The sequence below is a fragment of the Ovis canadensis genome, chromosome 15, assembly GCF_042477335.2.
Source record: "Ovis canadensis isolate MfBH-ARS-UI-01 breed Bighorn chromosome 15, ARS-UI_OviCan_v2, whole genome shotgun sequence".
Classification (NCBI taxonomy): domain Eukaryota; kingdom Metazoa; phylum Chordata; class Mammalia; order Artiodactyla; family Bovidae; genus Ovis; species Ovis canadensis.
Window position 1 is genome coordinate 21,884 of NC_091259.1, and position 12,614 is coordinate 34,497.

Sequence of the window (12,614 nt, forward strand, 5' to 3'; positions counted from 1 at the left end):
AGCCAACAATCACGGATAGGCCATGGAAGCCCGTGGCTGTCACGAGTGTTGACTTGTATCCTTCATCTGAGGTTGTTAAAAGCGCTTGGTAAAATCCAGAGGTTTGCAGCAGTGGTAACCTCCTGAACAGACTGAAATAAAAAGGGTTTCCAGAATATCCTGATGATTTCCATCTACTAGGCTGTGGTGAGCTCAAGCAATACATACTCCAGAGGACAGAAGACAGACAGGTTGGGAACACGTCTACTGCACTTAGGGAGAAAGGGAATGTTGCTACTCAGCCTAGTACAAGTGTAGAAGCAACACCTCGGTGATTCGACCTTTAAAGAATAGATACGTATGAGAACGACTGGTATGAATAATCCTTCACAAGTGCGTTCTCAGACCTCCTCCCATCATAAGCACAAGCATAATGAAAACACTGAGTTTTCATGGTCTCACACAAAATTAGACTCACTTATGACTTTGCTTTGAGAAGAGTTGAACTACTCATTGTTAAAGAGAAATGATCCTTTCTTCTCTGAAGATTTGTGAATCATTCAAAGGGTGTGGTGAATAAACTACTTAAGGATCCAATACATAAAAATGCAATAGGCTAAGCACAGAGATGTTTTTCTCCCTTTCTCAAAGGATGGAACATTTTGTATTTACACTGATTTTGTCTCTACACTGATTTTGTCTTGACTTCATGTACAATTACATATTGATTTTTTTAGTTGACATACAATAGGACTAAAAATATTGATATTATACTAATAACTCATGTTGGTATGTGTGGTTGTCACATAGGATTCACAGGAGATTTAAATTCACAGTTGTCAACGTAAAGGATGAATGCTATTTAGCTTCTTCGTGAATCTAGACCATGAATGAAGAGTTTTCCTCAACATATTTCACTGAGGGAAATACAAGGATGATAGGCATAATACTATGCTTCGACTCATGGATATCTAAGCATTGCTCACAATACAGATCTGATTTTCGAAATCAGGGTTCTTTCAGTGTCCTTGAACAGCATTTGTTTTTCTGTATACAGAAGAAAAAAACTCATGAGTATCAAACTGGTTCACATAAAACATGTGTATGAATTGTTATCTTCCTGAACCAGAGATCAAACCCACATCACTTCCACCTCCTGCACTGGTAGGCAGATTATTTACTGACTGTGCCACCTGGGAATCGACATACATTTCAAGGACCACTGCCATCAGCTTCTACTGTTCATGACCAAAGTAGGAGAAACAACATTGGAAGAAGTACTCATAAGGGTACTCATAGGAAGTACTCATAAGTCAAGGAACTGTTATACTGGGTACTCTCGTTATTACTGGGACAAGTCAGTTCCTCTGATGATGACGGGTATAACTGAAAAATTATTACAAATGCATGGGCTGCGATGTCTACATGATAAATGTGTTCCTCTTATACTATTGCTTCAGGGATGCCTACTTCCACATGAAGGACTGCACTTCAAGGGATGCCTGCTATTCCAGCTCAAGCAACAGATAGTGAAGTGCAGATCATTGTCCTTTGTTGAAAATAATCAGCAGTTTGTCAACATAGGGAACATGCCGGAGGAACCCTTGGGATGGAACTCTAAAAACAGGTTGGGCCCTCTTTTTGCCAAGCCCTGCGATAAACTACAAATCAGAAAAAGAAAAATAGCATCGGTTTTGTCAGGACTTCCTCATCTTTTCTTTCTCGGTAGCAGGAAGCAGACATTGAGGCCAGAGGACTGCAGGATTTCATTGTGAACTAATGTTGGGTGGGGTGGAAGCTCATCACTCTAGTAAGAATGTGGCTCAATAAAACGGAATTTCATTCACTTCATGGACATAGAGTTCTATAATCCTTCATTAAGGAATTCAATAAGCTATATTTCCTTACACCTTCACAATCTCTTGGTTTACGAGAATGTCAATTGCTAGTCCAGCACTTATACAATGAGTGTTACAGGTAGTATTAGTGTATAAATGATGATGAGCAATGACAGGAAGTTTATTTATTCTCTGTTTGAATTCTTGATTTTTTATATAATTTTTTATAATATCCTTACAGATGTGAATATTTTAGTGACATGTATAAATACACGTTGAGTAGTGCTATGATAACTCATAGTGTTGGCACAATAAATATCATGGTTATTATGTGCTTTTCATATATTCCTTTTGAGATTCTCTTCCATTATACATTATCATAAGATATTTAATAGTTTCCTAAACTGTACAGTAGGTCCTTGTGGCTTCTTTTATATATAGTAATGTATTTGTTAATAATTCAAACAAAAACTGGTACACAAATATTCATAGTGACATTCACGATAGCTCAAAGGTAGAACTCATTCAAGTGTCCATTGGTGGGAGACTGAATATGCAACACAAGGTATATTCAGAAGCTTGAACGGTATTCCACCATACGAAAAAGTACATTAAATGGTGCTGTCACTCTGCAAGACATTACAGAAATGACTCCAAAACAAACACATGGAATAAATACATAGTTCGATTCCAATTCAAGCTATGTACCCAAAAGGATTAGGAAAGGGGGCTGAAAAAATGGATACTTCTTCCGTCATACTCACAACAGCATGATTCACACTGGCAAACAAACAGAAGTGATCTAAGTGTCCATGGCAGCCAATTCCATAAACAAACTGTGGTATACACACAATGGAATCTGATTCGGCCCTTCAAAGTCAGTAATTCTGACAATGCGACAATGTGGACAAACCTTATGGTCATTAGATTAAGTGAAATAAACCAGACCAAGAAAAGACAAACGTGCTGTGATTCCACTCATATGAGATATCCAAACAAGTCAAATCTGTCAGAAATAGCAGAGAGTGATTCCGACCGATCGAAAAGAGTTCATGTTTCATGGACCTCAGTTTCCCTTGGAAAAACTGACTTCCCGTGATATCTCCAAAACCAATTAGACAAATAATTGGAAGCTATATCCAGTCAAATGAATGTAGACATAATGTTACATACAGTGTACACCAAACTCACTCAAACTTCTTAACAGACAAAAGGCAAAACTGTATCTATGGTACCTCATCTTAGCTTAAAACTGTATCTACAGTACCTCACTTCTGCTTATAAAATTTAACAACAACAACAACACACTAAAGTCTATCCAAAAAAAGGATATAAAACATATATAACATTAACTTTAAAAAATTGGAAATTTAAACTGTGGAAAACCTTATTCACAAAACTTAAACACAAGCCACAGGAAAATATATTTATAAAATACATATCTGATAAAGGATTGTACTATAAACATACCAAAAAATCTGGAACAATCTCATAAAAAATGTATAAACCTAAACACCTGGCCTACAAAAATATAAAGATAGTAAATAAGCCTATCAAAAAGACTCAAAATCACATATCATTAGGAAATTACAAACTAAAATAACAGTGAGGTAGCACTGCACACCTATTAGATTCAGTAAACTCAAAAAAAGGGGGTAGGGCACAACTTCTCTGGTGGCTCAGTGGTAAAGAATCTGCCTGACAATGCAAGACACTCTAGTTCGATCCGTTACCCCAGAAGATCCCACATGCCACAGAGAAACATAGCTGGATGTTTCCACAGCTAAACAAGGCTCTCCTGTGACCTGAATACTACATGGCTAGCACTTACTAAAAAGCTTTGAAAACATCCAGACAAAAAGTATCGCATGATTATATACAACAGCTCTACTTGTAATAACTAAAAACTTTCAAATATCAGGATGTCTTCAGTAGATGACAGTGTAAACAAATGGGGATACATCCAAAGTGAAGGGGAGCAAATGCTACCACAAAATATACCACCTCAGCATGAGAATCAGTTGGACCCAATTAACTTTTATTTTTTTAGAGGACACATGATCATCTCTGAAACCCAAGTTCAAGACAGCTCTTCTGTGAGTCACATTTACCAGAGAAATCTCATTTCAAAGGAATCCTCTCTATATGCCAGATAGAAGGATGAGACACAGTCTTTTGAAACTCTTTTTTCTTTTCTATCGATAGGGAAAGCTAAGCCGTAAATCTGCACAACCACCATACCCTTCCTTTCCTTTGGTTGTATTTTTTTTAATATTTGTCTCTTTTTTAACTTGGCTGTGCCAGGTTGACCTTCATTGAGGCAAGCCAGATACTTAGCTACAACATGCAAATTCTCCGTTGTGGCATGGGAGATCTAGTTCTTGGATCAGGGAATGAACCTGGGCCTCCTTCTTTGGGAGTGTCCAGTCTCAGCCACTGGACCACCAGGAAGTGCCTGTTTTGTTTTCAGATGAAGATGGAATCTAAGGTGATATCTTGGGCCATTTCAGTCACTGACTCAGTTTCCTGAGTTTCTCCAAAGCACGCATAAGGTGCACATTATTAAACTGGTTTGCAAAACAAGAAAAGGTTGTCTGCTACAACACTGTATGCTTACAAATATCTAAACGGTAAATGGCATATTATTTATTTTTAATTACTATGGGGGGAGAAAGAATGCAGGATTCATACATGTTACAACATGAATAAATATTAAAACCATCTTCAGTGAAAAAAAAAATCCACATAGGAAAGGCCACCCAGAACCCTTATTCACCATGTCTGCTTTCAATCCATCAAGTTTGTCCAAATAACTGAAAATCTCAGTAACACTCTAAATAAAGAAAAAAGGATGAAGATGGAAACAAAAGATATATTCATACATTTGAACAATTGCTAAAAGTGGAAGTGGGGTGGTGGACTACATTATAATGTAGATACCATATGATTTCCTGATTTTGGAGATTATGTGCTGGTTCTGAAGAAGGAACCCATTTTGGATAAAACACATAGAGTATTTTAGATGATGTGGCAAATGCTAGCACTTGTTCCCATTGCTAGGCATTTTCTGTACATTTTAAATGACTGGAAAGTATACTAGGTTTCAAAACAACCATGTCGATACCACAAAAGAAATTTAGAGCAGACAGGCAGGAAACTTTCTGATACAGGCCAAGACTTACCCAGATGAAGTTCAAGGGAAGCTGCGATGCTCACTGCCCGTGAAGGAGTCCACGTGGAATGAAGAAGTACTGTGGGAAGTCTATTAGTAACCACCATGTCTTGGGTCCTCTGGATGACCTACTGCAGGAGAAACAGATCTTACAGATAAAATGATCCACATCACTTCACAAAAAGTTGTTAGGCTACATTCAGTAAAGCGGAATCATTTCGGATCAATTTACAATCATATAAAATACTACCATTTACAGTCCAGAAATCACTTGCATTTCTACACACTAATAACAATCAGAAAAAAATATTAAGAAAATCCCACTTAAATAAAACATCTAGCAACAAACTTAATCAAGAACATAAAAGACCAGTAGTCAGAAAACTAGAAAGCACTGATAAAGAAACCAAAGAAAACACAAATACACAGAAAACTGTTCCACGCTCATGCACTGGAACAATGAGGAATTAAAAGGTCCATTCCAACCAAAGTCATCAACAAATACACGGACTGCAATCACAAAATAATATTCAATGGCATTTTTCACAGAAATAGAAGTATTCCTCATATTAGACTGCTACTGTTGAACAGGACCTTAAACAGCCAAAAAGACTCTGAGAAAGAGGAACACAGCTGGAGGCATCTTCCTATCCCTCTTCAAACTACATCATGGAGCTGTAGTGACCACCACAGTGAGGAACTGGCAGGAACACAGACACATGGACTCCAGGAGAGAATAGAGAGCCCAGAAACGAACCCACCTGTACATGGTCAGTTCCTGAAAATCAAACCAGGAACGAGCGAAGAGGAAAGGACAGTCTTCTCAAGAAACAGTGACAGGAAAATGGCCACCTACACGGAAGAACATCAGTGTTCATCCTCTACATCATCTAACGCAAATCTAACTGAAAACCCACCGCTTTGCACACGGAGCTCTTTCCCCCTGAGTCCTCTGAGATGGACCCCCAGTCAGCCCTCAGCTGGACACAGGAAACGTCTACTCCGTCCTCATTTTCCGCTCTTGCAGCGCCTCCCTGCTGGTGGGCACTGAGGCAACCCTGCTCCTCTCAGCCTGGATGCAGCCCTGTTATCCAGAAGCCTGAGCCCTGATGGTCCTGAGGAGACAAAGCTCCCGCCAGCTGCTCACGGAGCAGAGTCTAAAGGCAAAGCGTCCTGCGCCCGCGGGTCAGAGGGGCCTTTGGCGCCCCCTTCGGGCCACAGGAGAAGAGCGGGCAGCCCGGCGCTCACAGACCTCAGAGGGCTCACCCAGAAGCAGCTCTGCTGCGAGCACTCAGACTGGAAGCCCAAACTGAAATGGAGCAGAATAGCTCCATGACCCTCTGCAAAACATGGCTAAGGAACAAACAGAGCCTGTATGGAATGCAGCCATAAAAAGGAACACATTTGAGTTTGTTCTAATAAAGGGGAGGGAAGTCAGTCAAAGAGAGAAAAACATGTAATCTAGAAGGATGGTACTGACGAGTCTGTTCACAGAGCAGCAATGGAGGTGCAGACATAGAGAACAGACTTACAGACGAGGGTGGAGAACAAGAGGGAGAGGGTGAGATGAATGGAGAGAGCAGCATGGGTGCAGGTACACCTACATTTGTAAATATGTAAACCAATGGGAATTTGCTGTATGATTCAGGGAACTCAAACTGGGGCTCAGTAGTAACCTGGAGAGGTGGGAATGCGTGCGAGGTGGGAGGGAGATTCAAGAGCAAGAGGACATAGGTACACCTATGGTTAATTCATGTGGATGTATGACAAATCAAACCAATATTGTAAAGCAATGATCAATCAACTAAAAAGAAATAACTGTTTAAAAAAATATGAACATAAACACAAACTTTGCAACAAGGTAACTCCATTTTAAAAACTATAGAATTTTAGAAAACTACTAAAGTTCTACATGACCGTTGGTCTGGTGATCAGGTCTAACATACACAAAACAAGCCAACTTACCAAATTATGAATACAAATTAGTTAAAACATTGCCTTTTATCATTTCATACATTTACCCTGTGGAGGACCTTACTCGAGAGAACCAAAAACAAACTATTAAATGAACCACCGACCACCCACCCTGGCCAGGCAACAGAGAAAAGAAAACACTTGCAGGAGTCATCTTACAACAGGAGGGCCTGGGAAGGAACAAGGAACGAACAAGCTACCACCAACCAGAATTCTGGAGAGGTCAGGTGATGGGAGGCTCCAGTTCAGAGGTCCTACCAACCTCCCAGGATCCACTTCGCTGGAATCCATCTCAGCTGAGTGATGTGTGTGCCCCCAAGAGAGATCCCAATTCAGAATGCCTGGCAAGAGACAAACCAGAAATTAACCCGATGACCATAAAACCTGAGACTGTGAGCCACATGACAGAGTGGCTCTCTCCGTTTCCCTCACCCTCCTGCCCTCCACCCCGGCAGCCCTTCCCAATAAAGCCTCTCGCTTGGACAGCACTCCTCTCCTCAGACAACTCATTGCCCAGTGTCAGACAAGAACTCACTCTCAAGCCCTGGAAGGGATCCCCCTTCCTTCATCAAAAGCAATATCCAGGAGAAAATATCTTCAAAACGCTATCTTGCAGAGAAGGAAATCAGAGAAGGCAATGGCAGCCCACTCCAGTACCATTGCCTGGAGAATCCCACGGACAGAGGAGCCTGGTAGGCTGCAACCCCGGGGTCACTAAGAGATGGACACGACTTCACTGAGTGACTTCACTTTCACTTTTCACTTTCATGCACTGGAGAAGCACATGGCAACCCACTCCAGTGTTCTTGCCTGGAGAATCCCAGGGACAGAGGAGCCTGGTAGGCTGCTGTCTATGGGGTCGCGCAGAGTCAGGCACGACTGAAGCGACGCAGCAGCAGCAGCAGAGAAGGAAATGGCACCACCTGCAGTACTCTGGTCTCAGAAATCCCAGGGACAGAGGAGCTTGGTGGGCTACAGTCCAAAAGCAGGGCATTTCTGACTGGAGGAAACAGTCCCAGGGAAGCTGAGCTGCTCACCAGAGGCCCCAGAGCTTTGGATAGCACACCAGAGCTGGGGCTGAGGATTCCCAGCTGCCATGCCTCTTGACCCTGGCCTCTTTCACTAGATACATGTGTGGAAAACTAGAATCTAAAATATGCCCTGGTAGTTCCATAGATTCCAAAGAATCCACACCCTGGTGCTGGAGATGCATGTGCGATCCCTAGGATGGGAAGATCCCACATCCTATGGAGCCCGTGTGCCACAACTGCCGAGCCTGTGCTCTAGATCCTGGAAGCCACGATGCCGAGTTCACATGCTGCAGCCACTGAAGCCCGTGAGCCTGTGCCCCTCAACAAGAGGAGACACTGCAGTGAGAAGCCTGCAAACCACTAGTTATGGCCCATGCTCACCAAAACTAGAGAAAAGCCCACACACAAAGATGCAACACAGCCAACAATCAATAAAACTGTTTTCCTAAAAAAAATGCATATCTGACAAAGAAACTGTATTCGAATTGTCCAAGAACACTAGAGCAAACAAGCCCATTCATAATTGGTAGCGACTGAAATAGACACCTGGCCACTGAGGGTATACTGATAGTAAACTATCATACAAAAACATACTCAAGATACTGGTGCAATGCATGCAGAGCCCCCTTTGAAAGACAATCTGACAGTTTTTTTTCAGTAACCACGTGGGACAAGCACTGAATTCTGTGTATGACAAGCGGTGGAAGCCAGGTATCTTACCATTGGAATGCAAAGTTACAGATAAACAAAAGGAAACGTTACAATGTCCATGTCGTGGTGGATCAGGTTGGAGACATCACAAATTACCTTTAACTGAATATGTTCAAAGGTGAGCTGGAATACATGTATATATATATCCATGTATTTGTCAGCTGAGCATATTGAGCTCCTACATGTATGTTTTAAATATCATTCTCTAATAAAAGGGAACAGGAAACATCTCCGATGGCCCGGTGGTAAAGAATCTGCCTACCGATGCAGGGAACACGGGTTCAATTCCTGTGTAGGAGATCCCACACGCCCAGGGGCAACGAAGCCCTTGAACAACTCTAGAAGTTTGCATGCTCCAGAGCCCAAGTTCTGCAAACAGAGAAAGCACTGCAATGAGAAGCCATGGCACAGCAACTAGAGGGTAGCCTCTGCTCACTACAACTAGACAAACGAGCAATAAAGACCCAGCACAGTCAAAAATAATGTAATGTTAAAAAAAGGGACAGTTCTTTGAAGAAATGACTGAGACTAGGGGTGAGACTGTAAATATATGAGCCAGGGTCATCTTAAATTATGAGAAATTAAAGAAACTAAAGACAACTATCAAGCTGTCCAAACTGATACAAATGGGTGATGACACAGTGTTATCTGTATACACCAGCAAATAACAATCTGAAAAGGAATTTAAACAAACGATTCCCTTTCAGTCATGTCAACATTAATAAAAGACTTTGCTATGGACAGAATGAGGATAACAAGACTGGCACACTGGAAATGATACATGATTGCTGAAAAATACCTTAAAGACATGGACAGATACTCCATAGCGATGAAAAGGCTTCAGTTGGCAATACCATGGAATGCATCTTCAATCTGAAATGAAGATTCAATATGAATTACAAAAGGCTGAAAGGTGGTTGCTAAACCACAAAAGATGCCAGCATTCTTGGACTCCAGAGGAGAATTCAATCCAGGGCAAGTGACGAAGCTTGATGGCTCAGAGGTTTTCTGTTAAAAAGTTTTATTAAAATATAAAAGAGATCGAGAGAGCTGCTGACATAGACAGTAAAAGGGGGAAGAAAGAGTACCCCCTGCTAGTCTTTAGCCAGATGTTATAGAGCCACTAGCAGTCTGCTAATGAAAGAAAGACAATGTGTCAGAGAATGGCACCAGGCCCCTCACCCACAGCATGCATTGAGATAACATTGGCAGCAGATGAGTCATCCCAGGCCATAAAATGATGGACATGAATCTTGAAGAAAGGCAGATTTCCAAGCAAATATATAGTTTCATTCACATAGATTAAGAGAACAAGGTATGAGTAAAACATACTGGTTTGTCAAGTTTTTTCTGAGCCTTTAGGGGAAACTGACCTGAAGACAGAGCCTTGGGTAAATACATAGTACATTAGCATACCTTAAGACAAACATTTCCATAAGAAAAATGCATTGCTTAGTTCAAGGTTTGAGGAAAGTTAAATTCAGGTGGAGCCAGGAGTGGTCATGGCAACACAGAATTTTCTGAGAAACCTCCTTTTAAATTTGTATCAAGATGGAGGAAAAAAAATGCAGCACTCTTTTGTCTCCTCCGGCCTCTTAAGAGAGAGGAAAAAACGTCTGACACTTGCAGTCTATTTTCTCTGTCTGGAGACCCCTGGCCTTCCTGCCTGTTATCCTCTCCAGGCCTGTAGGAAGCAATACACTAGGCTGCTTGGGAAAACCGCGCGGGTCTGAGCTTTATGCAAAGGGGTAAAGCGGTAAAACCCTTGGCCCCAAAGGCGAGGCTTTTCTGCGACCTCCATTTTAGTCGGCTCCGAGACTGCAAACAAAGAGGGCAGAATACATGGTTCCCTGCTCCGCCCAGTCTGAGTTCCCTTACCTGTGGCCCACAGCCCTGCGCTCTGCTCGCTGGATGCCAATCGACGGGGACCCAGGAGCCCACAAAACGAGCATTCCCAGCTGCAATGGCGAGCCCTGAGAGCCCTGGCCCCCGACGCGCCGCCATGTTCATCCCGCCCCAGACCCGCTCACGTGAGCCGCGCTCCTGACCAGCCGCCCAGGTTGGCCCCGCCCCCGACGCGCTCACGGTGCGCCCCACCCCCACGCCCCCTTCCAGGACAGGCCCGCGGGACCGCGACTGCCTCCAGGTGAAACACAAGGACAAGCAAATCCACCCCACCGAGACAATCCAAGCTTTTTCTCAGCTGATCTGTCTATGATTTAGGGATAAAACTATGACTATAGAAAGCAAAGATGACCTAGGACAGCCATGATATTCTATAGAGCCAGACCCTGGCGGGCAGAGGCTTGAAGAGGGTCCGGGAGCTCTGTCAGGGCAGCAGGCCTCTGTAGCATAGAGATTAGGTGCGCTGGTAAGCAGGCAGACTATGGTCTGTAAGTCAGGAGTTCAAGTCCGCAGCTTAGCTCTTTTGCTCTTAGGGGGCGGGGGACAGCAAGAGGCGGGGCTTAGACCAGAAACGTTTATTTTTATTTTAGAGGTTTATTGTTAAGCTTAGGGTTAGGGTCCGGGCAACCCCCCAACTTGTTCAGGTTCGGGTTCAGGGTTAGGGTTAGAATTTGGGGAACCCCCCTCTTCTAAGAGTTCGGGTTTGGGTTAGGGTTCATGTCAGGGTCAGGGTTCAGGTTACGGTTAGGGTTAGCATTAGTGTTGGGGTTACAGCTTAAAGTGAGCCCTAATAGGGCTCATAGTTCTTTATTAGCCTGCCCTGGCGGGCCGAGGCTTGAAGAGGGTTCGGGAGCCCTGCTGAAAGCAGCAAGCCTCTGTAGCATAGGGGTTAGGGAGGCCACTAGGCAGGCAGACTATGGCCTGTAAGTCAGGAGTTCAAGTCTCCAGTCTAACCTTTTTCTTTTAAGGGGCAGGGGACTGCAAGAGCCAGGGCTTAGACCAGAAAATTTTTTTATTTTAGAGGTTTATTGTTAAGCTTAGGGTTAGGGTTCGGGCAACCCCCCCACTTGTTAGGGTTCGGGTTCAGGTTAGAATTCGGGGACCCCCCTCTTCTTAGAGTTCGGGTTTGGGTTAGGGTTCAGGTCAGGGTCAGGGTTTGGGTTACGGTTAGGGTTGGCATTAGTGTTGGGGTTACAGCTTAAAGTGAGCGCTAATAGGGTCCATAGTTCTTTATTAGCCTGCCGTGGCGGGGTGAGGCTTGAAGAGAGCCTGGGAGCAAGACAAAACCCAGTAATCCTCCCTAGCGAAGCGGTTAGGCTGACAACCAGTTAAACATCCAACTTGGCTCTGTAGGTCAGGCATTCAAGTCCCAGTTTTGCCTCGTTTGCTTTTAGGGGGTGAGGGACAGCAAGGGGCGGGGCTTAGGCCAGAAAAGTTTATGTTTATGTTAGAGTTTTATTGTTAGGGTTAGGTTTAGGGTTCCGGCATCCCCCCAACTTGTTAGGGTTCAGGTTCAGAGTTCCGGTGCGAGGAATCCCCTCTCTACTTAGGGTTCGGGTTCAGGGTTCGTGTTTGTGGTTTGGGGTTCAGCGTTTGGGGTTAGGGGTTCGCGGTTCTAGTTTGAAGTTTGGGGTTCCAATTAGGGGTTCAAGGTTCAGCTTAGGGGTTCGGGGTTTGGGTTAGGGGTTCGCGGTTTGGGTTTGGGGTTTGGGGTCCGGATTAGGGGTTCGCGTTTCTGATTTGGGGATCAGGTTATGGGTTCTCAGTTCAGGTTCGGGGTTCGCAGTTCGGGTTTGGGGTTTGAGGTTCAGGTAAAGGGTTTGGGGTTCGCGGTTTGGGTTTGTGGTTTGAGGTTTGGGTTTGGGGTTTGGGGATCAGGTTAGGGGCTCTCGGATTGGGTTAGGGGTTCACAGTTCGGGTTTGGGTTTGAGGTTAGGATGAAGGGTTTGGGGTTTGGGGTTCACGGCTTGGGTTGGAGGTTTGGGATTCAGGTTAGGGGTTTTG

General features: G+C 43.6%; 1 long non-coding RNA gene across 1 annotated transcript; it reads right to left on the bottom strand.

The window, feature by feature from the left end:
* Positions 1 to 2,037: 2,037 nt before the first annotated feature.
* On the bottom strand, positions 2,038 to 10,749 carry LOC138420011 (uncharacterized). The gene is made up of 5 exons (XR_011249153.1): positions 10,584 to 10,749; positions 9,505 to 9,578; positions 8,968 to 9,074; positions 7,171 to 7,304; positions 2,038 to 5,120 (listed from the first exon to the last, which is right to left on the bottom strand). It is a non-coding gene; the product is annotated as an uncharacterized lncRNA (long non-coding RNA).
* Positions 10,750 to 12,614: the final 1,865 nt, after the last annotated feature.